Raw genomic sequence first — 27,238 nt, 5'->3', positions numbered from 1 at the left:
AAAGGCAGGCTGCTCGGGGCGCAGGACAGCTGGGACAGGCATTTCCAGAGAGCCTGGAGGACGCTGCGGTGGCTGGTGCAGCAGGGAGCCCTGGAAGAGCCCTGGCGTAAGGGAGGCCGCACAACTCTGCATGTGACACTGGACACTGCATACTCTGACTGCATGTTTGCCTTAATAGTTTCATTAATTTAGTGGAGGGAAAAAGGGATGGTTTTCTTCTCTGAACATCCCTCATTGCATTTATGCCACACTACGTAATTAGCTGAAACAATTCAATTTGTTAAATGAACAAATCAAATTAACTTGACTCAACGCTAATTATTCTGACATGCATCCATCGCTGTTTGTCTCCACTAGACAGATTGAGAGTTACCCGATGTTACTCACTTGTCAGAGCCGTACAGTGAAAGTATTAACACTGCAACATCTTTATGAAATCAGAGATTTGGTCCAACTTATCACCTGAAGGCACAGGATCTTTACCTGTCTCCCCACAGCACAAACCAACCTATTTCTGCACTTCCACGAGCTTTCAGTGCCCACTTAGCTTTGTGCTCTGCCCCTGTTTCTGCGAAGCTACCTGCACGCCCAGCTGCCCGGCGGATGGATGCGGCCACGCCAGCCGCAGGGCAGGCAGGGGTGGCACCGCATGCTGCTGCGTGCCCCCAGCATTCCCGCGTTCCGAGCAACCTGGCGAGCTTCAAGATGTCACAAATGTCCTAAAACATAGCGTGCTTTCACAGTGCATTTCACTATAGAGAACTGTCTGTGTTCCCAGCAACAGAAAACTAGCAGAGCCTGCCAGGTTTAGGCAGATCCTACAAGGATGAGGCAGAAAAGTTTTTCTCCACAGAACTATTATTACATAAGGTAGGAACCAGAGCACTGTGCTCAAGCCACATTTTATTTGTTTAGGTGTATTAACCCTCACCTGGTTACAAGAAAACCACGCGTTTATCTCAGCTGTGCTTTCCTCCCCTGTAGTTATTTGCCGAACACCGGCACAGAGGCGCAGAGAGGCACTGGGTGGGCGAGGGGCTGCAGGGAATGGGCTCAGCTCAGGAGCAGCACTTCCCAGGGCCCGAGGTCAGGAGCTTGCGTGCGGAGATGTGCTTGATCCAGTTCCCGTTAACTGCAACCATGGACAAGTACACAGCCTCAAGAGCCTAAAATTAAAACATGTTTGGTCTGCACTCCCTTAGCCAGGGACTGGACCCTGCTAACAAGGTAACTTTGGCCACAACCAGCAGCCACAATATGGAGATGTTTCTTATCCTTCCCTGGGTCATACACAGGCTTAATTTTAGGAGCCGTAACGATTAATCCTTTTAGCATCCTGTCTAATCAACCAGTCTAAGAGGCTCAGATAAGGTACTAAACTTTATGATATTAGTTGCCAGTCTGACACATTTCCTTCCCTGCCCTTACAATGCTGTATTTCAGAATAACCAACCATCAAAACTCAGTTTTTTATATACCTGCGCCAATCAAGATTGCGCGCCCACAACTGGCCCAAGGTACAATGTGAACGGCACCACCAAACGCAAAAGTGACAGACTGTGTAGTATGTTAAAGCAGCATTGTTTACTCCTCTCACCCAGGAAATTAAACAGATTGTCTCATGTCTGTTGCCAAAATTCTGGAAGAGTGAAAACCCAAATGAGTTATGGTGTCTTTCAAATCCCAGAATTAACATTCAGGTGTTCTGGTGGATCTACAGATCACTGCAGGGAGAAAAGCAGTTTTTAGCATGAGCTCTGCTCCCTCGCTGACACTGATAGCAGTATCTTTTATTTCTGATCTATCCTACTGATTTCTCCAATTCTATACTTAGCAGCTTCCCACCCAGATGATTAATATGCTTCATTTAGTACAAAACATAGCAACTGGATTTGACTGGAAATAAGAGGGTTCGGCTGTGTGATGCTACTCTTGGCCCAGTTTCACACTCAGATGTTTATGATGATTTGCTGCGGCACTTTTCTTAATAAATGGATGCGTGTACCTGCCTTGTGTCTCTTTCAGGGCCACTCACAGGTTGGTATGAATGGTTGTTAAATATACGTGTTCAAATACAACAAGAGGAAATGGCCTCAAGTTGTGCCAGGGGAAGTTTAGGTTGGGTATTAGGAAAAAATTTCCTTACCACAAGGGTTGTCAAGCATTGGCACAGGCTGCCCAGGGATGAGGGGAGTCACCATCCCTGGGGGTATTTAAGAGACAGCCCTTTGGGAAATGGTTTAGTGGTGGACTTGGCAGTGCTAGGTTTATGGTTGGACTCAAGGGTCTTAAAGATCTTTTCCAATCTAAATGATTCTATGAATAAATGCTTCTTTTCAAGTGCTCGCAGGTTCTAGAAACAGAACGAGGCTTTTTAACTTCTGCATTAAATCCTTTGCAGAGAAGATAAATTGTATACAGATGCATCTTGCTTTTTGTTAGCTTTAATTAGTTAACACTGGGGTTTACGCATCTTCATTGCTTTCTTGCAGATGACGTTCTTGCTTTTGTGTGTTTCATACATCAGTTGTGCATTGACCTCAAAAATATTCCCATCTCTGTTTAAACACAAGTCTACCTTTGAATTCAACATAATTTTAGTTAATTATTAACATCATTGCATAGAACACCTTTTAATTTTAGACTCTTAAGACTGTCTACTTAATCCATGGTTGCAGTTAACAGAGCTGGATCAAACAAAGCTCCGTGTACAACCTCATCACCTCAGGCTCCAGTTAAAGCACAGCTCCTTGTCTGAAGTCTGTCGTCTCAGCCCCCCACTCGGTGAGTATCTGGTGTCTCTGTCCAAATATTCACGAATTATGAACTGACGATGCAAGCATATTTTACACATACATGAGGGTTGACACAGCTAAACAAAACACTGATTGAACACTGTGCTCTGTTTTTTTACGGAAAGTAATAATAATTCTGTGGAGAAAAACTTTTCTGCCTGATCTTTGCAGGTTCTACTAGTTTTTTATTGCTTAGGATACAGTCATTTCTTGTCACTGAAATACACTGTCAAAGCACTCCAAATTTTAAGACACTGTGAACTTTTCAAATTCAGCCCTTTCAGCAGGGTGTCTAATCAGCACAGAAACAAAATGGGCAAGACAGGGATGGCACAGAGCTGTTCCAACCCCACCCCACGGTAACACGGCTCACAGCTTGCTCTTGCTATTGCATCAAGCTCCCTGCAACGCAGAGAAGAGGGAAGAGAAGTGGGGATTGATGAGGCAAAGGGACTGCAGTCCTGCTGCTCGCACTTCTCTGACCGCTATGAATGCAGAGGAGCACAGGCAGAACAGAACACAGGCTAGAGAAAAGACAATGAGAAGAGTGGAAGAGGAATACCACATACGATTCAAGCATAGGTCAGATGGAAAAGAAACAGAGAAAGTAAAACAAAACCAAAAGGTGATTATGGTAAGTCTTCATTTTGATGTCAAAACATTACAATACACAAATGGTTTCTACTGTCCTGTGGAGGTAGACACACTTTCTGATTTCAGACACATTATTTCAGCAGCCTAAGATTAGAATGATCAGTTTGTATTTAGTCAGTGAGAAGCAAACTCTCAGCTTACATGTTTAGAAACTTGATTTTGGGGAAGTCACTGTCCAGTTGTCGCCTCTATGGCTTGGTCTGCTTTCTTAATTCTCACTCCTACATACAGCATAAAGATCCCACAGAGAACTTGTCCCAATAGCCTCAGCTTTTAATTCAAGCCCAGGTGCAGGCAACTTTTATTATGGACACTACAAAAAGGACTGTAGTAGACCAAGTGATCTAGTTCTGCAGCAGGAATCATTCAGCTTCAGGGGCACAAAAGCTACCACCGAAACAGTTCCCATTACATCTGTAGCCAGTAGGTTCAAAAGAAGAGGCAGGCATTGTCAGAGGGGAAGAGAAAGCAGAAACGCGGCAGAAAAGAAGATAACTTGAAGCCTTGGGAAGACACTTGACATTTGACATATCTGCCACTGGGGTCCTACTCAAGCAGCCCATTCACCCCAGTGCTCTGCTCTGCTGAACGACAACTCGCTATGGAAATGATCCCATCTGCCTGACAGCCACAGACCCTGGGACCTCCCACCTGCTCTCCTGTGCCAGCACTCTGGTGCCCTGGTAAGGCAGCATGTGTGCTCACTCTCAGCACCTGCTCCCGTCTCTGCATTGCGTGTTTGGAAGCATGCTGCCAAAACGCTGGGTCTTGACTCCCTATCCAGGAGCACTAGGTCTGCACTGACTCATGTCAAAGCTGGGAATAAGTCAGGACTGGAAGAAGGTTCCCAGATGCAAATGTGCTTAGTAGAACAATGAAATGCCACCAAACGGTAAGCCCTTCCCTCCTCCAGAACATGGCTGAAAGAGCAGGGAACCTTTGAACACACTTTTAAAAAAGGGAGGAAGGGTGAAAGGAGTAGGCAGACTCTCAAGAAAATCCTGTGCTCTTTGGGGAGCTGGAAGGGAATTCAAACAGCTTCAGGCAGACAGGGCCTGCCAGATCTCAGTCCACAAGGAAATGAAGAAGCTGGAGCTGCCAAGGGAGCTCTGCCACTTACCCCAACTCATCCACATGTTGACCCTGTCTTATGTCCTTGACTTGACTGAAGCTTTCCTAGTTTTCCTATCCCCTCCATACCATCTCTTTTTATCCTCTACACTGCACCAACCCCTCTCCCCTTTGCCTCCCTCTCACACTTCTTTCCCATCAATCATTCTCGAGCAACTTGTGAAAACACGAGTATTTCCTACATCTTCTGCTGTGCACAGATTAAACCTCCTCCTGCTCCAAGAAAAAGCGGCAACAAATGAAGACTTGAGTTAGATGCTGTCCAACCACTCAGCAGCTGATGAAGTCAAAGCCAACACCCACGGAACGCACGGCAGGCACAAGTTCTACTAAACACCGGTTTAAGGAAGCCAGCTGAGAAGCAGGGCAGCCAGGCAGAAGCCCCTGCAGCTTGGCAGGTTGTGCCTACACCAGTCCAGCCACCTGTGCTAGGCACATACCCCTAACAGCAGCACTGCCCTTCGAGGAAATGGACCCCATGTACTAGGCGAGTAAAATTTCATGCAGTTGAAACCACTGGTACACTAGTAAATCATTATTTCAACCTTGAGACCCGCAGGCTCATATGCTGCACGTGTGCACTAGCTGAACCTTGTCAACGTCAAAACCCCTGGGTGAGACCCCCCCCGCCTGCAGAGCTCACTGCTGGTTCTGCCTTGTTTGTCCCAGTAGCCCCCCCTGTGCCCATAGGGACACGTGCACATTTCAGTACGACATACATAAGGCTGCAGTTCCAGAACCCTTGGACGAAGTGACCTTCAACGAGAGTGGAGTTTTAACTCTGTAGGATGATGCCACTCATGGAGCGCTGGGATAATGACAAATGACAAATAACCGCTGCTGCCGCAATGAGCACTGCCCCTCCTTCCCGCTGTGGGCATAATTCAAGAGCCCTGTCCTCCCGTCGTGGTTTTAAATGAGGAGGCGCTGCAGATCTCACCCTGTACACCAGTTCCATTTCCACAATGAACCAGCAGGGCTGCCCGGTGCAGGAAGCTCCCAGAGACCTTCACCTCCGTTCTGTGCAGTCTGTACCCAGGAACATCCCCATTTTGCAGCTTTCAGGTGTGGTGAGCTGGAAACACTGCAGCAGCTTGAAGTAAATTAAAAAAATATATTTTTTTCTCTGAATTAAATACGAAAATTAATACCATAACAAGGATAGTACCCCTCATGTATTTTTATTAATTTTAACACAAAATTCCATTTTGAAATGTCAATTTCACGACATTTTCTAGTCTGAATTCCTCCTAGATGGATGCCTGTGGTGGAACGTCAGCCTTCCCAACAAAGCCTGACAGGACAAAGCCAGAACTTCTGGGTGGGAACGTTGATGCTTTTGGCTCCTGCAAAGGCAGGAGATGGCTTGATTTTTTCCCTCAGACAGGCAACAGCAGAGGCCTTTTGCAGTTCAGGGTTACAGGTATGTTTCCCCATTCCTGCCTTGCTATAGAAAAGGATGAAAATGACCCATAATAGTCTCAGGCACCTCTGTTAATTCCTCTCACCAGCAACCCAGTTCCCCCTACACTGAACTGTCATTGCTCTGTTCCCTAGAGAAACTTCTGTGTTTACTAAACACGCTTGCTCACTTAAAGGATCATCTGATAAATGTTATCAGAATTCAGTTTTAATGTTTAATAATAAACCAAAAGGATTAGAAAACTTTATATTTTCTCTAATGCAATTATTTCAGATGGCTCACAAGGCTCACAGAGCCAGGGTGTTAGCATTTCTAAGACCTTGTTCTCTATAAATTTGTACTTTCAGTGGACTTACCTGCACAATGAAGTGGGAATGAATGGATTCCACTGTGAAGATGATGGCTTTAAAAATCAAGTAAAATATGACTGATCCAGTTATGTCTAATAGCTTCAACAATCATGCTGACTCATTCAAAAATCACCTACCCTTTCAAAAAGACTGGAACAGAAACAAGAGGTAGGCTGACAGGCTAATGAATCATGTGTGCAACAGATGAAAACATGTTGCTGACACCTTGTTGGAGAACATTGGTAGACCAGGTGCCACGAACACACGTGCTGACAGAACGCTTCCAGCAAACTGCTTCAGTGACAGAAACATAGGAAGCCCAATCCTAACAACAATCCCTCCTGCCCAGAGGTTTTTGACCTAACAAGTTTATATGAACCACTGAACGAGGTGAGTTCTTGGGTCAACGAAGGCAGGTACGAAAACAACATCAAGAAAACAATCCAGGCCTTTGCGTGATGCTCAGGGCAGTTATTTATTCAATACTTGCTTTTGTGACTGGGCCAGCAAATGAACAGCTCCTGTTCTCCACGAGAAAGCTCTCCTCTGTTCAGAGCTCCTTCAGCTTCTGCCAGAACCACCGTTCTACCTGCAACAGCAGGAGACACACAGAAACACCGGGATAAAATGCAGCTATGGAGCTCATTTTACAGCGCCACTACTGCTGACAGGGTTTTGTTTCTGAGCAGTTATTTTCATGCTGCAAATGGACATGTTGTTACTCATAAAGCACATATTATTCTGCAAGTGTTATAAACAATAAATCATTCTGCCAGATCCCAGTATCTCTGGCACACGCCAGGCTGCTGGTTTCTTTCCCTACGTTGTCATGCTTTAAATCTTATTACCATCAGAAAGACGACCAGGAATTTCAAGCTACTCCAGTTCATTGCCACCCAGCCTTCCCCTCCCATGAGGAGTCCATGGGCTGCACCATCTGCAGTACTCATGAGTTAAGGACAGAAAATTAGGAGGTAATTAACCCAGCCAAGGGCTTTGTTCAGGAGGTGTTTAGACTTCGCTACAGCACGCAGGGTTGCCAGTGGAGCAGCTTTTTCACTTGGTTCTGAATTCCCACTGCATTGTCCATACCACACAGCACCACATAACTAGCTTGTCTCTACAGAACTATGGAGACATGTGAACAGGCTTTCACATCAGCAAAAGCAGTATAACCACACAAACCAGTTTACACTGCACCTGGATTATGCTACATACCCATGCGGGACTGTTGCTCCAAGTGCCTGCCCTGACAACTCTGCTCACAACCAGATCTACAAAGGGCAACAAGGGAAAAAAAAGAGGGTGACCAACATGGTGCTCTGGGACAGCAGGGCTGAAGAAGTTGCTTCTGTAAGTTCCCCCTTCCCACTCCACCGCTCCACGATGCCTGCTGCTTCTCCGTTACACCCTTACCCAAGAGGCCAGCACAGCAGCCAGCCCGCGCATCGCACAGCTATGGGGACACGTGTGCTCTCTCACTTCCAGCAACGGAAAGCTGCTCTGATTTTCTCCTGCTGCCAGAAGCTCTGACAGGCTCTCAAAGAAGCTGGAGACTGCCAAGTGCAGGAATGATTTTGCACCTCTCTTTCAGACTACAGTGCCTGACTGCCAAAGGAGGCTCCCTAGAAGGTGCTCCGATGAGGAGTAAGCTGGTCTAACACATCGGGCCATGGCTGCTGGAGCACTGAGTTACCAGCATGGTCAGGGGGGAAAAAGCTTCATGTTTGGCTACGTGAGAATGGAGAGTCACAGGCACTAATAAAAAGCTAGGCTCCAGCTCAGTGTCAAGCCTGTACTTTGGGAAGTAGGTATGTCCTGTCCACCGAAGGGTCTGGAGCCTGGTCCCTACCAAGACCCTTTCCTCTCCCTCCACAGTGACAGCACCGAGAAGCAGTGCGCCTTAGAAACGCTTCTAATGTGCTCCACAGCTCTGCGATGTTTGTGATACAACAGAACAGCCGAGATTTAGCCACCTCCATTTTACTTATCCTAGGAGCATTACTTCCAAACAAAACTTCATTATTTTATTATTGTAGTCTTGCTAACAATCAGCCTCTACTGTTAACACACAAGAGCCATTGAAGAAACATGCACAAAAATAACTTTCATTCTCTCTCCTCCTGAAAGTTTTCAATAAATAACATCTCATAAAATATGAATTCATATCCTGTTTGCTTGCTCATCAAGTAAAAAGTAAACATGGATATCAGCATCTAAAAATCTGAATAAAGATCAGTAAATAAGTAGGTAACAGATACTTAATGGGGATGCTTGAAAGGAAAGTATGTAATCTGATTTGTACTGCATAATTTTTTTTGTATTATTTATTTTACACTTTAAATGACCTCATTTTATTTAATGCATTCAGTCTCAGTAGCTCACTCTGACACAGAACCATTTAGCTCCAGCTCTGATCAAGCAGCTGCTCTCCAGTTCATTCAGTCCCCTTCCCAACAAGGACATTTGCTCTCCAAACTCAGTCCCATGCAATTACATGCAATAACCATTTGGCTGCTGAATACTTCTGCACCCTGCCAGGAACCTGGGGCCCCCCCTCCACGTCAGAAGCCCCGTGCAGCCGTGCACCACCGCACTGCACAAGTCCCAGCTTCAGCTGAGTCAGCAGGAACTGAAGCGGCTTGGGAAGCTGGCTCCTAGGGAGGTCGGTCCTCTGGCTTCGGAGGGGCTGGAGCAGAGGGCACCCCGGGAAGGCTGGCCAGACAGAACTGGGAAGATCCTACCGGTGCCATACAGTCAGTCCAGTTCATAATATGAATTTCTGTCTCTGTAGTCATTACAGGGACGTTTTTGTGGCTGTAAAGGATAGCTTCATGATCTAGAATGACCTAGAAATAATTATGAGGCCAGAGCAAACACAGATGGGTTTACAGAAAGAGAGCACTTAGGTAAACCTCTTGCGGTCAACTAAGAAATGTAAACTGCACCGTTTTCTGATAAAATATGACAGTGAACTAAGATCACATGGTGGATTTATGCTTATAACAACTAATAAACCAAAAAGAAACATGTAATTTCCTGAAACCCTGTGAAGGAAGAGGAGAAGTGAAGGATGAAAGGCTTTGAATAGAGACGAATATAGTACGAAGCAGACACTTCATTATTTTAGAGCCTAATCCAAGCATATGCTGAATCCCTGTGCTTTTCATGTAAGTCAGCAAGTGCCAAGCAGTTTGTAGGAAGCCCTCTGCCTCTCTCAGAATCAGGACCCTAGTCTGCTATATCACCCAAGAAAACCATTGCCAAGTAAATGCATAACTGGTACTAAGCTCATGCCTAAATATGCATAAATATATGTAAATAATCCGCTATAAAATTTTCAGTTCCCCCCCCCCCCCAAATATGCTACACATATATAAGTATATACCTATGTATACACATACATATATATATATATTCCCCCGAACAGGCAGGGAAACGACAGACATAAGATGTGAGACGTGAGACGCTTGTGGGTCTCCAGCCAGAGCCCTCTGTGGCGTGAGGGCCAGGGAACCCCCCAGGGCAGCCATCAGCTCCCACTGGCAGCCACCAGCAGCGAGGAGCTCGAAGCTGGTGCCTGCACAGGGGCACCCCGTGCAACCTGAGACACCCTGGGGTAGCTGAGGATGGCAGATGTGGAACAACAGCTGGATGCCAAGCAAGATGTGCCAGTACATCTAAAAGAGCATGGGATGCTCATCTTTGAGCAACAAAAACTTTGGGTGTTTTGAAAATCTCTGCACACGCAGTCTGTGGGGATTTATTTTTAATTTCTTCAAAGCAACAAAAGATCCTCCATATTCATAACTTTTTAAAGTATGGCACTCTCACATCAGAAGTCAGCACTGCGTATCGACTGATTTCTCCATGGAGATAAGGTACTCACTGAAACAGCAGAAGTGCCGTTTAAAAAAAATAAAAATCAATGGATTTCTGCTGTGCTGGGGTGCAAGTAAACCTGAAACGCTCAGTAATTAAAGTTAAGCGCTATTCTGGAAGAAGCTTTCCGTAAGATCCACATTAGGCAGCTATATTTATTACTGAATGCTTCTTGTTTTATCCCAGCTGAACACATTTGTATTATGGAGCATAACTCCTTAACTCCCAGGCTACATGTGATGCCTGCAGATACTGGTTTTGCAGCCTGCGTGTGCACATTTCTGATGTCCATAGCCTGGTCAGGGGTCTGCTCACACAAGGGTCGTGACAACCAGCTGGAAATACCTATGTGCATATCTATAACTACGAATGTGTATCTAAGCTGAAGAACAGAGCATATTATTCCTTATTTTTGGAGGGAAGATACCTTGGGCACATCATGGCATTGTGGCAAACCTTGCCAAAGGCAGGGCTGTGGCTCTCCTTTCAGGGCACCACACAGCCCTCCCCAGGCACGCACAGGGACCGACAGCCCAAGAGAAGCCAGTGACAGGGTCAAACCCTGCCAGTCGGTGTTACTGCTTCTGCGGCTGAATAAACCTTGTTGTCTAAAAATCAGAAATTGCCTTCACAATCCAGGGCAGGTACAGTGAGGCAGAAGGATTTTAAACAAAACTGCGGTCTCCAGGACCCACAACACAACAACACTGGTTTCCTCCAGACCCTGGAAATCCTACTATTCATTATATTTATACAAAACCAAAGCCCAGCTATTAAAAAAAAAAAAAAAAAAGAAGAAAAAAAAGAAAAAAGGTAAAGCTACACCGATCCCTTTCTGTAATACATAGGTGAGGATCTCAGGCTTTTGGCCCCTTGCCTCTGTTTTATGTATACTCTGCATTCTCACTGACTTAAGGCAACTGGGGATTTGTTACAGTGAAAGGAAAACTGGCATCCCTGAACTCACCAGCCCATGACAGTAGAGCAAGCTGCTTTCTGTAACGTACGTACAGGTGTCACACGTTAATGGGTAGCCATTTCAGAATGCCTGGGTATCTATTGTGTGTTTGTCACACTGTCCTAAAACACCACAAATACACAGCTAATAAAGATGCCCAGACTGTAGATGCAGTCTTGCAACATGGACAGGCTACTTCCATCTAAATTAAGAAGGCTCGTTCTAATTCTGGATACAGAATGGCGTACAGCATCCTAGCTTTTTTTGCATGTAAATCCGTTAAGATTTTCAGAGTGATGATTTTGCACACAGAGACCTGTGCTTCCCCAGCTCCTGCAGACCCACTGGATCCTATGTGGTGCCACCAAATGAGAGGAAGAAGAGAAAGCAAAGAATTAGAAACCACTACAAAGGAGCCTTCCTGAATACCCCATCCAAAATTGTAGGGACAAGATGGGGACAAGAAGAGACAATATGTATCCTCATTTCCCTGCCATCTCACACTCCTAAATACCTCTACTTCCACCAGGAAAAGACAGAGGCAGTGAAAGCCCACCAGCCCCAGCCAAGCCATCCCAGACAGACAGCAGGGAGCAGCAATTTTGTAGATGTTACAGACATTTTCATTCCAAATTCTCCTGCATGTGCCATAGTTGTTGCTGAGCACCTCCCATTCGGGCATCCACTCCTACAACCCTGCCAGTGTTTAATGCTTGCTCCCCTCAACCAGATACTGAGCTCTAAAACTAAATCTAAAGAATAAAACACCTTCATCTATTAGCCTCTTTTCCGCTTCTTTCCTAATAATGGAAAGGCAAAGGAGTCACTTGTGATATCTCTCCTTACCTCTCATAATCTGGCAAATATCCTTCTAAGTAGCTTCTTTACTCTCTCTCTCCAAGTTATCCTCCACTAGAGCAAACACACTTTTCTTCTGTTTATGGACCCTTTCACCCCAAGTACATGTCTCACAGTACCAGCACGCCGAGCATCAGTTCTAGCTCGTCATTACCAGGTCCATTTTCCCTTCCACAGTGACAAGCATGATTACATTTATGCGGTACAGCATATATAAATAATCTATCAGGTAGTCATATGTTCTAAAAAATTGAGCTGCAATTGTTATCCACCACAGAACTTCACCCCAAATATTTATACACATCATATCTAAGCTGCAGAGTCAAAAGTTGGCTGAATATGGATTACTGAAGCTGGGTTTTGGAAGCAGTAATTTGTCATTTATGTACCCATAGTCCTCCTTTCAAAGCTATGGTGATCTCATTCCCACAGGCCTTGACTCTGATTTTTGAAACAATGCTGAAATCAACTTTTTGTCTGGTAAACTTTTCTTTGGTCCCCGGTTCAGAAGGCGAGCACCTCCGCCCTCACGCACCGCTCCGCGCCTGACGCCGCACCGGCTCTCCATCCCCACGCTGCGGTCTGCTGTGCCACAGGGCTGGCAGTCACACAGGGAACACGTGGGCAACACATGAAATTTGCCTGACGTCTTCAATAAGCAATGACTAATAGCTTTTTTAATTATCAAAACAGTGATGAAAATAAATGATATTTAATGTTACATTTCCACTGCCTCCTTATTCATATGTACAAAATATGCCCACATAATTGTATCAGCTAATCAGCTCTGCAGCAATTCAAATGCCTTTTCAAGTGCAGCTGTATGTATGCTGAAACGTAGATTTCTCATATCTGAATGATTGCAAACACACAAATCAGAAGTCTGATGAAGACTTGGCTATTTAACCTAGAGGATATTGCATACTGAGTAACACAATCTAAGTTTTAATATTGTGAATTATTGTTATGGTATCCCTTTACACACCCGCAGTTTCTGCATTAAAAAAAACCCTACACCTGAGTAATCGAAAATAAATCTGGTCAGAAACTGTTACAAAATTCAGAATGTGCAAAAGCTCCCACAAACACAACAAGCAAACCCGTGCAACTGGCACATTACACTTTATTTCCGAGTCATTCTGTCTTATTGGCTTATATTCCTATTGCTCTTAAAACCTTTACCTATGAGTTATTTTATGTCCTAATAAATGTTACTTTAAATCCTCCCATTTCTTTTTGTTTAATTTTGAAAATTTTATTGCTTGCAACTTCCAGTAAGTATCTGCAACAGTTACATTTAACCTTCCATAAGCCCCTCTTTCTCATATAATCATTTACCTTCTACGACAAAGACTGGTATCAAATTTCCTTTTTTATTATTATTTCTTCTTCCTTACTGCTAGATGGCAGGTGTAGCCCCTAGCCTTACAGTTTACTAAAAAACCTGTCAACACTTTTCAGCTTCCCTCAGCTTCTTTCCCCTCCACCAATTTATCACAGTTGATTACACTTGGCAGTTCTAAAAACTTTAAAAATTTGGTCTGCTGAAACTCAACACCGGTGCAAGATGAGATAAGGACATTCTAAAACCTTGACAAGAGATAATGCCAAATTTTGAGCACACCTGTCTAGTTATCTTGACCGGTCTTATTTCATCTGCCATTCAATGCCTTGAAGTGTAACTGGGGCATACTACCCACACCACAAAACCAAACGTGCATTCCTTCCTATCCTAGAAAAACATCTTTCCTTCCCTTTCCTAGTCAATGACTAAACAAACATTTCCAAATTTTCCTCCTCCTCACTTTCGCAATACTCCAACTACTTTGAGTGAAACCACGCCATCTGACTGCTTTCCCTGAGGCAGATGGATACAGATTATTTTAACATACCTTCTTTTTTTTTCCTTCAGAAGGGTGAGGCCAGCAATTTTTATACTAGACTAACAACATACTTGAAAGTCAAATTTTAACCAAATACTCTGTATACCTCCTGCCTTAATTTTAGCTCTGAAAATGAGTATTTCAGAAATCTTATGTTCATTTGAAACCTGAGAAATAATCACATGTGGCCATAACAGGGCCATGTATCTAGGAAAACAAACCCTGTCAGCTACACTGAGATATTTGTGTCGTATCTGGCCTCCTGGTTCTGCTCCAGCACCATCGCTCTAGCTGTGTCGGTGACTTACTGCCATGGGTCACCCGCTCATGGCAGTGCTCGGTGGCTTCTTCAAGGCGATTCACAGAGCATTGAGCTTGAGGTCACTTCACACCACAATGAACCGTGCAATGGGCCGGAGCACACATGGCTCCTCTTCCTACGGAGCCCTGCCTCCTCCCGCCTGCACCTCCCCCCAGCAGCGGATGCTCCAGAGCCAGAGGAAGGAGGTTATCAGCCTGCAGATGTTTCCAAGATGTGTCCACGGTTAAGTGAAGATTTTCCTTTGATTTTGTCCAGCTCAGGAGCAGATGAAAATAAATGAACTTCTTCCCCTCCCCGCCCGCCCCCCCCCCCCCCCCCCCCCGATTCTTTCTTTTGCATTTAGTTACTTCTGAAATACTTTCCAAATGTTTTCTCAGCATTTGGCCTAAAATCTTGGTATGCTGCCTCCCAAAATTCTTCTCCAACATATGTTATTTGCCTTGAAGTTGATAGTGTCTTTCCACTTTGGAAAAAAACTTCAGTCAGAGGAACCATGAGATTCTCTATTTCCAGACCAAATCCATTCACTTATCTAGGAAAGAATTAGGTCTTCTACAAAACCAAGTTAGGGCACCCGCCGAGGAAGCCGACCCGCTGCGGGAGGAGGTGCTGGCTGCACACTGACGTGCCATATGCTGCCGCCTGCGCCCCGCTCGCGCCCTCCGGGGAACAAGCTCTGGGTGCTGCAGCCCCCCCCCCCGCCTGCCCTGCGCTATGGGCCCTGTACAACAGGTGTCTAGACGCAAACTAATGTCTTCTCACCCCACCCCAAGGTGCTGGAATATGTGTTCAGGCTGTAGGACGGAGCAGATGCACCTTTCCCACACACGTTGCACCAGGTGATGGAACAAGGACACAGACTCCCCCGAGGGCCTGCGGCAGGCTGAGTCACACACCCACAGCGGCTGAGGGGGACAAGTGACAGTCTCTCACTCCATGTGTGACACTGGCTTTTTGTTTCTGATTCCCTGCGAGTAGCAAACAGGGTTGAGGTGAAGGGCAGCCACAGCGCTGTTCTGATTCCCTGGCCCTGCATCAGGGGAGCAGGGGAGAGAGGCAGCGGGAGAAGACTGAAGCTCTGCTAGACCCAGCCTAAATCTATCCCTAACATGTGCTGTAGCAAACCAACTGCTTCGCTACGTGGCATCAAGGCTGAGCAGTGCCCCTGCGGAAAGGCAGACTCCTCAGTGCTCTGCCACACCAGTGCCCGTAAGGAGTCAGTGCTGCCCGGTGCAACAATCCTCAAAGCTCCTCCAGCTCCGTCCCTGCCTTCCCCAGCCATGCTTGTACCCAACTGCCAGCTTCCCAGCTCTCCCCAGGTGCAATAAACCCGTCGCCCTGAAAAAGCTCTGAAATGGAAGCTCCAGCCAAGATCCCCCTCTTGCAACCTCCCCTAAGCCCCCTCTCCCACTGCGGCCTGTGCGGCAGGTCACAGGCGGCACTGCTGCCACCGCACCCCTGCCTGCCTACCTCGTCCTCCCACCACCGGCACGTGGGCCCAAGGGCTTTGCCTCTCCCCCTCGACTGCCCCCGTGCCAAAGCAGACAGGATGGAGGCTGGGGACGGCGTCACACGCGCTGCCCCTCTCCCCCCGGGAAGCAGAGAGGCTGTCCCCACGGGGAAAGGCACAGGGCCGTGGCGGAGCTGCTAAGTGCAACCACAAGGAAGAAAGTCCCCGGCCCGACACACACATTTCATTAAGGAGCTCTGTCAGATTTTCTGTTAAAAATGTTGAGTTTCCTTTAGGACTATGGATTTAACAACCTCTGCTGCTACCATGTTGTTTGTTCCAGAGGCACTTCACAGCATCTCAGAACACACAGTAGAAAATGTGGGTGGGAAATAAAAACTGATAAATGAAACTGCTTTTACACAATCACAAAACCCTAACTGTAACGGTACTAATACCGTACTTATTGCCGTGCTGTTGAGAACCGATTGGTGTAGAAAAATGTAAAGTGGGTGAATAAGCAACATAAAAATGTTTTTAAATCCATCCTTGGATCCCTAGAAACCCACATGTTGTTTCCTGGCACTCCAACGCTTACCAGTTGGCTCAGATGAAACTATGGAAGCGGCAGAGGGATACTCGTTCCATTACCACATTCATTCATTACCTTCCATCCTCACTCTCACGGCATGAGAAGCAAGTTGCCTGCCACCAGGAAAATGGGCACAGTATCGTGGTCCCTCTTGCCTTTGCCTTCTCCATCCGGCCCTAAGAGTTTCTGGTGTGGGGGGCATGACAGAGTCGAAGGGAACACCCAGCCAAGAAGCCAGACCCTGACCCAGAGGCTCGGAATCGGCAGTTCTCACTCCGGAGCGCAGCTCAGTTCCCAGCCTCACGGCTCCAGCTCAGGGACTGCTGTCCCACCCCACTGCCCTTCCAAAGGAAACAGCAGGCTCCGCTCTGTCCTTCCCCGGGGCTGAAGGCAACTACGCCTGACAACCACCCCATTTTAACGGGACTCAGGGAGGTACCTGCTCACAGCTTTGACTCGGACTTGGCTATGCGGCAGGGGTTCAGAAACACTCTTGTGGAGAAAAAACCCAACAAATGATAATGACAACGCCTAAGCTGCAGCGCTTTCTGCAAACTGGCTGCACCCTGAATCTACACTGAAGAGCTCCAGATCCCTATTTTCCTGCCCGTTCCCACACTTTGCAGTACTCTGGTTTCCAGAGAGCAGGAACCCAGCTGTGCAGGCTGCAGAAAAGCTTTGGGTCACGCTTTCAGTCACAACGTGCAAGAGCTATGTATGCTGCAGCAGAGTGACCAGGGAGTGTGGTGGGTGGGTGCTACAGAACAGGTCGCTCCGGGACCCACAGGCAGTGCAGGCAGCGCAGGAACCACATCTGGGGCTTAGCAGCTCATTCAGAAACCTCCAGTCAGGCATTGCCAAGCCTGGCAAGTAAGGAACTGCACCTTTTTTCAGAGGCAGCCCTGTGAACATGCAGCTGATGGCTGTGAAGCCACATCAGGGGCTGACGCCCCCATTACCTCCGTGAATCGGGAAGCGAACGCACAAGATGAATGGAGACAAAACTTCTCGTGACACAGAGGACAGAAAATAATGCCAGATGTACAGCTGAACAGCCGAACACTGCTGTTCCACTTTGTTCTGCTACCACTGTAAGCCAAAATACCAGTCTGTGCAATTTTACACCAACTTATTTTAAGTGAAATGAGATCATTACACTTATATTGTGACTATTTGAATACATTTAATGGCCAGCTGAAATGCCAGCAATGGATGCCTCAGAGTCAGACGATCTCTACCAGCTTTCATAAATGGAAATAGGATGGGAAAAGCAGTAGCTGATACCACACAATTCACTGGAAGGTTCAAGGAACCTCATAATGCGCAATCATGACATGTCTTGCTCTTCGGCGTGCTTTGCTCCTAAACCCAAACAGTGCATTTTAATTTACATTCTGAAAATAAGGGGTCTGATTTCTTTTATACCTTTCTATGCTATTTAGTATAACTGCAGCTGTGTCTCTTGCTTTATTATTTTGCATTGAAATCTCCAGTGATGCATAGAATAACTTAAAAATTGCAGAGTAGGATCTTTCTGTGGTACAATTGCTTTTTCTCTTTTCTTTTTAATAACAGTCCACTTCTGAGAATGCCAAGAGTGGTATAAACTGACATACTCTAGTGGATTATCGAGATTCATGGAAAAAGACAATTAAGAAAATATTGCGCTCTATCAGGATTGCAAATTATTTCTGTGAATTTCTCTGAGACCTGTACTCTGGCTCCTCGACAGTTCTGCCTGCAACCGAGGTTGGTTGAGCTAAGGCAGGTACCCACAGGCAATAACTAGGCCATTGGGAAGGAAAGCACTATCACAATCCTGTTAACTAGGTCATTACGGGCCTTGTTTGGCTCTTGCGACTAAGTTCAAGGCAAGGACCGCAGCAGACTATGCCAGGACCCTGAGGAGATCTCTGAGGTGATGGTGGTGAAAGGTGCTGGAAGGGAAGATGAAATCTTCCCTAATTAGCCCTGTCTAAGCTACTGCTGACACCATGAAGACCAGGACGATGGTAACTGGCTTTTCTTTCTTCCAGGAAGACGTGATCTGAGTTTGAACAGGTATTAACAGCTCACCAACTGCACACGCCACCACTGCACCTACTGTTCATCTCACTCTTGCTTGTTAGCCTTCTACAAGCAAGAGCACCCTTGGCTTACAGCTGTAATAATTTAATTCACCCATACTTCCTGGGGTAAAAGAAGAGCAAACAGACACTATCCTTTTTGCAAGGATATTGAAGCATGCGTAATCAGAACAAAGGATGCCAAGGAAGCAAAAACTGGGGGAAAGAAAATCACGTCACCAACTCTCTTTGATCTTTAGATCATGCTTGGAAAATCTTCTCAACCAAGAAGGAGGCAAGAAAAGCCCAGGGAAATGCTCACTCCAGAGCCTTCAGAAAAGAATCAGGCTGCTGCCATTGTACATGAGAAATCCTCATCTGACTTTGGTTTTTCACAGTGATACAAGCAATGTGCCCCCCTTATAACACTTTTTATAAGCATCTCAATTAATCCAGTTCATTAAAACACATTGAAGTATGAGTCTTGGATCATACACCTGTCTTCTCTCACTTAACCTAAAGGAGGATCCCTTCATTTGGGGAATAATTTAATTTTAGACAGTATTAAAAAAGAAAAAAAAAAAAAGGAAAACAGATATCAGCATTTACAGCTGTAGTAGGTTGTTGCATAACAGGCCGTGTTTGGTATGAAACAAAAAAGCGTATTTCTGAGAAGCACGCACATACAGGTCACAGCGTTGAGCAGGTGCTATCTGCCACAGCTACCACAGGCACCATCAGAGCCGGCAGAGAAACACAATGGCTATTAAAAATGATTCATCACACTTATTAACATGACAAAGCATACGAACTGTGAACTAGTAATTAGAATGTATGAGATTTGATAAATAAAAGGCTTTTAAATGTTCTGTAACACTCTTGAAACCCCTTACTTACACTAGTCTCCATCAGCTCCAGGATGCCGATATATTCTGTAGGATTGTTTGTGTGCATTAAGAATTACTGGAAAGGGTAAAGTCTGGCAAGATTAGGCACTGAATGCAAGCCCTTTTCACAAACTTTTATTTTAAAGCTAGAAAAGAAATAAAATTAGAAGTTTTACTCTTGCTTAGCCTAAGGGCAACACATTAGTAGCCCATAACTCTGAGGGTTTTAACTCCAGACCACGGTACAAATACAAAGAGATACAAGAACAAATGTCTAGAGCAGAGATATGCTCTCATTTGTACCACAGCAGATCTGGGCAGGCTCCTTCGATCCACCTCAGCGTAGCAGAGAACACTTCCCTGCCGCCCAGCCAGGGGCTGCTCCCGCTGCAGACCCGCGCCCGCTGCTGGGGAAGCCCTCACGGCAAGGAGCCCCCAAGACCACCAGCAGAAACTGAATGTGGAATATGGGTTTTAGGGAAACACTAGATTTAATACTAAACCGAGAAATATTTTAGTGACATTTACATTGAAGAATATATACACAGAAGGCGAGATTTGCAGTCTACAGTTACCAAATGCTGGGGCTCTCAAAAGCCGGGGAGATGTGCTGCTCCGGCTCTCGGCGGCTGAAGAACAGGTTGAGCATACTGTGCATTTCCAGGCCTCAAAGGACCCAACCTTTTGTTCCTAATCAGTAAGGATAAAATGGAGCCTTATACCAGCTTCAAGACTACTTCAACTTGTCATGAAAAGACTTTCTACATTTCTCTTATTTCTCTCTTTCATAAGTAACCCCGATCAGCTTCCCTAACCCATGCATATTTTCAAAGGCTTTAGAGTCATACCTGGAAAAGTCCTTTCTGAAACACCTTTGAAGACTTTACAGACATCTAATAACGTTAAAAACTACAACTCAGAAAGGCAAATCTGAATAAACGACCTTGAAAAACATGAGAGACAAGAACACAGCAAGAAAACTATTCTAGGTACAGAACGTGGAGCAAATCAGCTGTGTCTGAACTAGAACTAGAACGACGGGAGTTGCTCCTGCTGCCTTGTAGACTGAAGAGCAGAGACATCCCCAAGGCACTGATGTGGGACCGTGAAGGTCCCTTCAGCAATGAACACAAGCTCAGCCGAATGACAAGCTGGAAAAGGTACATAAAACTTCCCTGGGAACTAAGACTGAATATATTAACATGAGAACTGCCACAGGAACTGTGGCCACGATTAAATACAACAGGGTCAAGACTTTATTGTCTGCTTCTGGATATTGAAAGACATCATATAAGTGATGTCACTCAAAGTAAGCATGCCCATAAGCATCAATAGAAATCACAAACAAGCCCCTTGCGGCTTTGCTGATGGCTCAGGTCTGGCAGGTAAGGCTGGTCACTCTTCTGAGCACCGGGGTGAGCTCAGAACTAGGTCAGTGTGTGCTACTGCACACAAATGTAACAGCTCAGCTGAACAACCATGTCTTGCAGCCTGAAAAGATGGCAAAAGGTCCAGTAATGGCAATGAAGTGGTACCAGCCTGTCCATGGAGGCACATAGCAAGTCTGCCATCAAAACAGAACTGCAAATTCACTACAAGAAAAAACTAAAAGAGGAAAGGAAGCATGAAATAAGGAAAGGCAGTATCAATCTTGATGGTCTATCACAATCCTTATTAACTAGAAGCAAATTACAGTCATCTCCAAAAGCAGTAATTTCTGATGTCAGAATTAGAAACTAAAATTTCTGAGGATGTGCTCATGGGACATACCTGCTTTCTAAAGTAGTTCCTCCTTAACTCCATAACATTCTCAAAGGCAGCTTGTGAGGAAAGAGAATTCACTCTTGAAAACCAAGTAAAAAATTTCAACCTGGCAGGTCAGAATAAAGTAGAATCCTAACCCATACAGACTTTAGCCTTGGAATAATATTTGAAAAGCTCTAAACTAAAGAGACTTTGTTTTCACTCGAGTTTTGTTGAATGAATTTATATTGTGATTGCAGAGTCTCCATGTAGGTGCCAGCTTCCCAGCTTCACCAGCTGAGAAAAATGCACTGATAATTTGAAGGAAAACAACTGTTTCTCCTGCTGTTCATCACAATCTGTTCAGCGCGGAGTACCTGGGGTTCTTGCACTTCACCCTGAGAAGTTCAAAACACCTCATCTTCCCTCAAGCTCAGTCTACCCTTTATCCCGTTATTTTGACTGCTCAGCGATTGAGTGTTGACAATGCACTTTCTCTAGCAATTGTTTCCATCTAATTTCCAAAGCAGCATGTTCCTCTTTTTTTTTTTTTTTTTTTTAAATATATATAAAAAAAGAACATTTTTCTACACACTGAAAAATCCATCCATCAGTGTGATAACCAACTTCAGACAGCTGGGCTGTCTCCTGTCTGGCATTGCTTCACACCAACCATGCAAAACCATGCAAGCCACATGAGCTCAACTCATTAATGGGAATCACATACCGTTTCCTTCATTAATCTACATCACTTGTGTGGTTAAAATAGAGTATTCCCATCGTTGTTGACGCTGTATATGGTGTTCTGCCATTGGTGTGCACCCAATTCAGCATCACTTCAGCTGTAACCAAATTCCGAGTTTAGCTGTGAATGAAACCATTCCATCCCAGGCCAGGAACAGCCCAGAAATCCCAATCCCACCTGAACCAGCAGTGGGATAAGGCACAGAAATCAGGGCTCATGATGCATGTGCTGTGAGTCCCATGGCAAGGGAGGGACGAAGAGGGGCAGGGAGGCGAAAGGGAGAGACTGGGAGATGATGCAAATTCTCACACCTTCAGAGTCACCCCAGTAAACAGATCTCCCTAGAAGACACCTGTTTTCAGCTAAACAGGTAACAAAGCAGAATCTTCCTTGATTCAAAGTGGGTTTGATGTGACAAAGATTTAAAAGCAATAGCTTACATCCAGTTCTAACTGGAGAAATTAAAAAGTGGGTGGAACTGAGCTTCCCATTGAGCACCCAGGTCTGTTCAACACTCTGGGTAGATAAAATCCCAGTCTCAGAAATGAGCTGGACTGGAGATGTTTGGTATATTTTTCAGGGGTACAAGGCTTGGCACAAAAATTATTTTCACAGCTGTGCCAAATCCCTGGAGAACGGTTTATCCTAAATCTGACCAGTTTACTTCTCCTTTTTCCTTCATCTGCCCAGTGTCAAGCATTTTATAGTTGCAGATGTCTTGTAATACAGACAGTGGGGTAAGTATGTGCAAGATGATGACACGTGTGAGGAACTTGCTTCACAGCCAACGCATGATGCCTGCTTTACAGTCCATCCGAGAAACCTCATTTTCGGTTCATTCCAGTAATGTGTCTGACTAGAAACATTTTAGAAAAAATAATCACAGGATGGCAAGATATATACACATTCAGCATGGCTCTTCTCAGAAAATAAACACATTTATCATTCCTCTCCAAAGCTCCAAGGAGACCACACTCAAATCCTAGGTGTACCAAGCAAAGCCAATGTAGTGATGGACTTCACAGTGTCAGATTAACAGTTGGACTCGATGATCTTGAGAGTCTTTACCTAAATGATTCTATTAGGTGTCAGCACCCCTTTGCACCCAGGGAGTGGTGGAGTTCAGACAGAGAAGGGTACCACCAGTGCACTCACAGGTGTTCCCATGGAGCTCCTATTCCTTGAAGGGTGAGCACAGGCATCCTGGCATGAGACAACCCTGCACACACGGACAGGGCTGGATCTTACCCATTATTCCCTGTCCAGATGACATCAGCCTATTTATTCTGCTACGAAGCCATTTATAGAAGGCTGAGACAAATGGTTCAAACTCAGTTGTCAAAACCCCCCACATCACTACTATTTACAAAGTGCTTCTTGTGGATACCACCTCAGTCTCAGCACTATTTGTTTCTTCAAGAAACACAAAGCTCTGAAAAAGATGATGAGAATAATTTCCATAATCACCAGCACATGTAATTCTTTTGAAACAACACTGAAAGGATACATCTTTAATGCTTTATTTCTGTTTTGTCTCAGTTGCTTTAATATTCCTAGAAGCTTGGGTACAACATTTTTCCTTTTAAATGTTCATGTTCTTTCCCATTTGTCTAATATTGATTTACCTCCTGCCGGTTGTGCAGAACTCTAATTTAACATGCTTTAGTTGGATCCCTTGTTTTCAACAAACTTCATGAATGCTACCAAGAGAGCTCAGAAAATGAAAGACACCAGTTAACCGAGTAGCACAGAGCATGGAGAACCGTTATTTGCGTAGATATTCTGCAAACATAGCGGCTTTACATTTATTTTTACCAATAGGTGGCATCCCAGTTAGCAGCCTTTATTATCCTTATTTTTAACGTAGTCATGTAGATCCTAAAAGACAACGAGAAAGAGATCATCTGGGACCTTTTCTACTCAGGAGTAGGAACATGTTAAAGTGACTTGATTCAATTACCGTAGTCTGTAAAAACTCTTCTTTCAGTTTTCTGTCACTTGGAAAAAATACCACAAACCTCAGATTTGCTTTAAAGTATTAGATTTTATCACCAAATGGTTGTGAAATGGCAAATTTGTTGGTATAACCTGAATGATTGTCAGAGATGCCAGTTCATGTGAAGAAGCTGGGAGACTGTACTTCTCATCTTTTTCCAAGGTGGAAAAACATAAAAGAGATTTTAAGTTTTTAAGAAGAATAATGCTCCAGAAATTGCTCTTCAGTGGAAGATGTGCACCTAAGGTTAGTGCAAGCACTGAAAGGTTGAAAATGTAAAGCACTCCTCCTAAAGCTCATCAGCTTTTACTAAGACATCACAGATGATTTTTGAGTTGCTAAGGGCAGAAGGACAGTAGTAAGAAAGCAGAGGGACCCCGGCCCCTCTCTCACCTTAAGACACAGGGAACGTGTGCCCATTCTGCTGGGACATCAGGGGGACAGCTGCCCGTCTTGCACCAGCCAGTATGGCCAGCACCAGTCTTCAAAAATCTTTTTTTTTTTTTTTTTTTATTCTGCTCACCATTTAACCAAACCACACAGAAAAGCAAGGAGCAAGGAAGAGGTCTTCCACAGACAGACTACACAAGAGGCACAGAAGCAACAGCGTCTGACTTTCTGTATGGCTAAACTGCCACCTGAAATAGGACATAGATTCAGCTGTGATGCACAGTAAAAATGCACCAGGAAAGCAGTACAAAGCAACTTAAGTTGTTAGGTTTAATCAATAGGTACTTAAAAAATCCTGACAAACAAAGCTTTAAGGACCATTGGTGATAAAATGTGCCATAATCAATCTGATGAGGGCATTAATCTGAGTAGGGAAACATGCAAGTCACATAATTCAAAACTGATGTCTTAAACAAATAAGCTACCAAATGCAATGCAAGGCACGCAATATTCAAAAAGACACCTGGCCAGAGCTGATACGGCTTCTTCATTTTTTTAGTAGAGTTACAAAAAATTTTAAAAGGAACAATCTCCATCCTTATCACTTATATACATCTGTGAAGTTTTTCAACCCCTGCTGAGACCCAACTGTATCACAAAATTAATACTCTGGTCCTTGACTGCCTATGTCATTTTTAAAATAGGAAACTGGCTCCCCAATCACTTAGACCTTCCGAAAATGTTTCAGAGTTTTCACTACCTCCAGTTTTCTGTTTCTTCCCTTAATACCATTCAAACTGAACATTTATTTTTATCACCTGCTCAGTCTTCCTCTCTTCCTGCCTTGCAAACAATCTGAGGACACGGTGATCACATCCAGTTTGGTCTTTCCCCCAGTTGCTCAAAACAAGCAACCGAATAGCTGTCTGCATGCAAGTTCACAAGCAAAAAGCTCTGCTGAGCATTCAGGAGACAACACTCCAGATCCATTCACTGCCTGGGTACTCTTACCCTGTACCAACAGTACCCGTGCACGATGTTAGCACGGGTCAGCTACAGCATTGCTGGTTCCTGGCAGCTTTTCTGGCTCACGCTCCTCTGATGAGACTGGTCTTGTGCCACAGAAGTGCTACGAGGGTTTCCACAGCATAAAAAACCCCATCCAATGCTGACTTGATTACTGATCCCGTCTGACTGCAGACAGCACTGTGTTCAGTGCAAGGCGCAATCTGACTGCCTGGGAGCCATTTCTTAGACTGTCCTGAAATTGCAGTCATGCATTTGAAAGGATTTCTTCCAGAACCAAACATGACGATGACAAAGAAAAAGGAAAGATGAGAATCATCTGAAGACCACCACAATCCTGGCTAAACAACCAGCAAAGAAATGCAACTCTTGTCAGTTTTATCAACACAGAGCTGCTAAAGGGAAATTAAAAAATGAACTTGCACATTTTAGGGCTTCAGAACAAGCCACGTAAACAAAGCTGGGTTTAATTAATGGGGACACTGCCAACAGATCCAGGCACCATGAGAGTTATTCATTTACAGGACTATATTACATTTAAAAGCTGAGCTGAAACTTTCCTTTGTGTGCTGTTTTAAAACCACTCTGTAATTAAGCCCGAAGAGATGACAGACATCCACTGACAGTTAATGCAGTGCTCCCACGATGTATTATTAGGCACAGGACCAGGGGCACAAGGCCAGATGCTGTTATGTCCCAGTGAGTGCAGCAGTGCCTCAGATACCCACTGCCTGACAATGTCGGGGGATACTGCCGGTATTTTTTAAAAAGAAGAAGTCTTGAGTTTTCACAGAAACCAATATGCTGATTAACCCACCAAAATAAAAGTGTCATGGAAATTTGCCTGGTTTCGAACCCTGTTTCTCCAGGCCCGGCGTGGCGCATGGGCAACCGCTGCCCTGCTCTGCCCCACCGCGCTCCGCTTCGGGCCACCTCGGGTCCCTCCTGCCTGGCTGGAAACCCTTCCCGGAAAGCGGGAACGTCTGCCGGCCTTTCCCAGGGAAAGGAAGTGCTGAATATTCAGCCATAGGTCTCCTTCCAAATGCTCCGCTTGTTTGTTTTAGGGAAGCCCTAAGATGAGCAAATAAAAGAGGTTTGGAGTCCTCCGAGCAACGAACGGAAGGTCACCCTCCGGCGCCTCGAACCGCAGAACATCGGGGGGGGTGTGTGTGTGTGAGCAGAGGGCACCTCTCCCTCCGCAATAACGCTGCTGCCGCAGGCTGAGCCGAAAGCCTGCCCTGGGGTGGGGGCTCGCCCCCTGTCTGGGGCCAGACAGCCCCCCCGGGGAGGGGGGCGCGCTGCGAAGCTCTCGCAGAAGCGCGTGCAGCATCGGTGCAGGCACAGCCCGGCTGCCCGGTGCCGGCGGGGCCCCCCGGTGCTGCCCAGGGCTGACGGGACCCCCGGGCCGGGGCCGAGCCTCAGCCCCTCAGCCACGCACGGTGCGGTGCGCTGAGCCCGGGCTCCGTCACGACCGGCGGCCCGATCCCACCGAGGAGCCGCGCTCCAATTATCCGTAACGTTCACCAGACATTAACTGTGAGTAACGCGCATATTCGCAACAAATTTTGCTTCGGATCCACGCTGAAAACCGGAGTCACGCCAGCCGGACACGTCGCTGAGCAGACGCTGCAACCTGACCAAGGGCCCGTGCTGTGCGCACCGGGGGGGACCCGAGCCGCGGGGGGCCCTGCCCGAGCCACACCGCGGGGCCGGGGGCGCTGCACGCCCGGCCACCCTCCGCTCCGGCCACCCCTTGCTGTAACTCGGACGGAACGTCCCCCCAAACCCACCCGAGCAGGCAGGGGAGCGTTCCCTGGCAGGTCAGGCGCTGCGCCCCCCGCAGCCCCCAGCCCCGCTGCCAGCGCCGGCAAGGGACGACCGTCGGGCTCGGCAGCGGCCACCACGCAGCCCGGGCTGGGGGCACGGAGGGGACCAGGCGGCGGGGTCCCGCCGCGGGGGGCACGGAGGGACGGGGCTCCGGCTGCGCCCCTCGCACCGCGCACAGCCCGGGGCGCGGAGGGGACCCGGTAAGTTAGCGGCCAAGTCACCCACGACCCCCCGCCCCTCGCCCACCGGGGCGACCCCGC

At 46.1% G+C, this 27,238-nt stretch overlaps 1 protein-coding gene across 8 annotated transcripts in view; it reads right to left on the bottom strand.

The window, feature by feature from the left end:
• The window catches only part of KCNG2 (potassium voltage-gated channel modifier subfamily G member 2), a 69,609-nt gene that overhangs the window by 37,550 nt on the left and 4,821 nt on the right, over positions 1-27,238 (bottom strand). For 2 of the 8 annotated variants that reach the window (XM_080380348.1, XM_080380350.1), the window contains exon 2: positions 1-6,503. This exon is cut by the window's left edge and continues 7,375 nt beyond it. The exons of 1 other annotated variant lie outside the window; for it this stretch is intronic. The gene's annotated coding sequence lies outside the window, so the exon portion shown is untranslated. 5 more of the 8 variants (XM_080380346.1, XM_080380349.1, XM_080380351.1 and 2 more) reach the window with 5 other exon arrangements.

This window comes from Falco punctatus, assembly GCF_963210335.1.
Source record: "Falco punctatus genome assembly, chromosome: 3".
Classification (NCBI taxonomy): domain Eukaryota; kingdom Metazoa; phylum Chordata; class Aves; order Falconiformes; family Falconidae; genus Falco; species Falco punctatus.
Note: the sequence above shows the minus strand (reverse complement) of the source record. Positions and strands in the feature narration are given on the sequence as shown.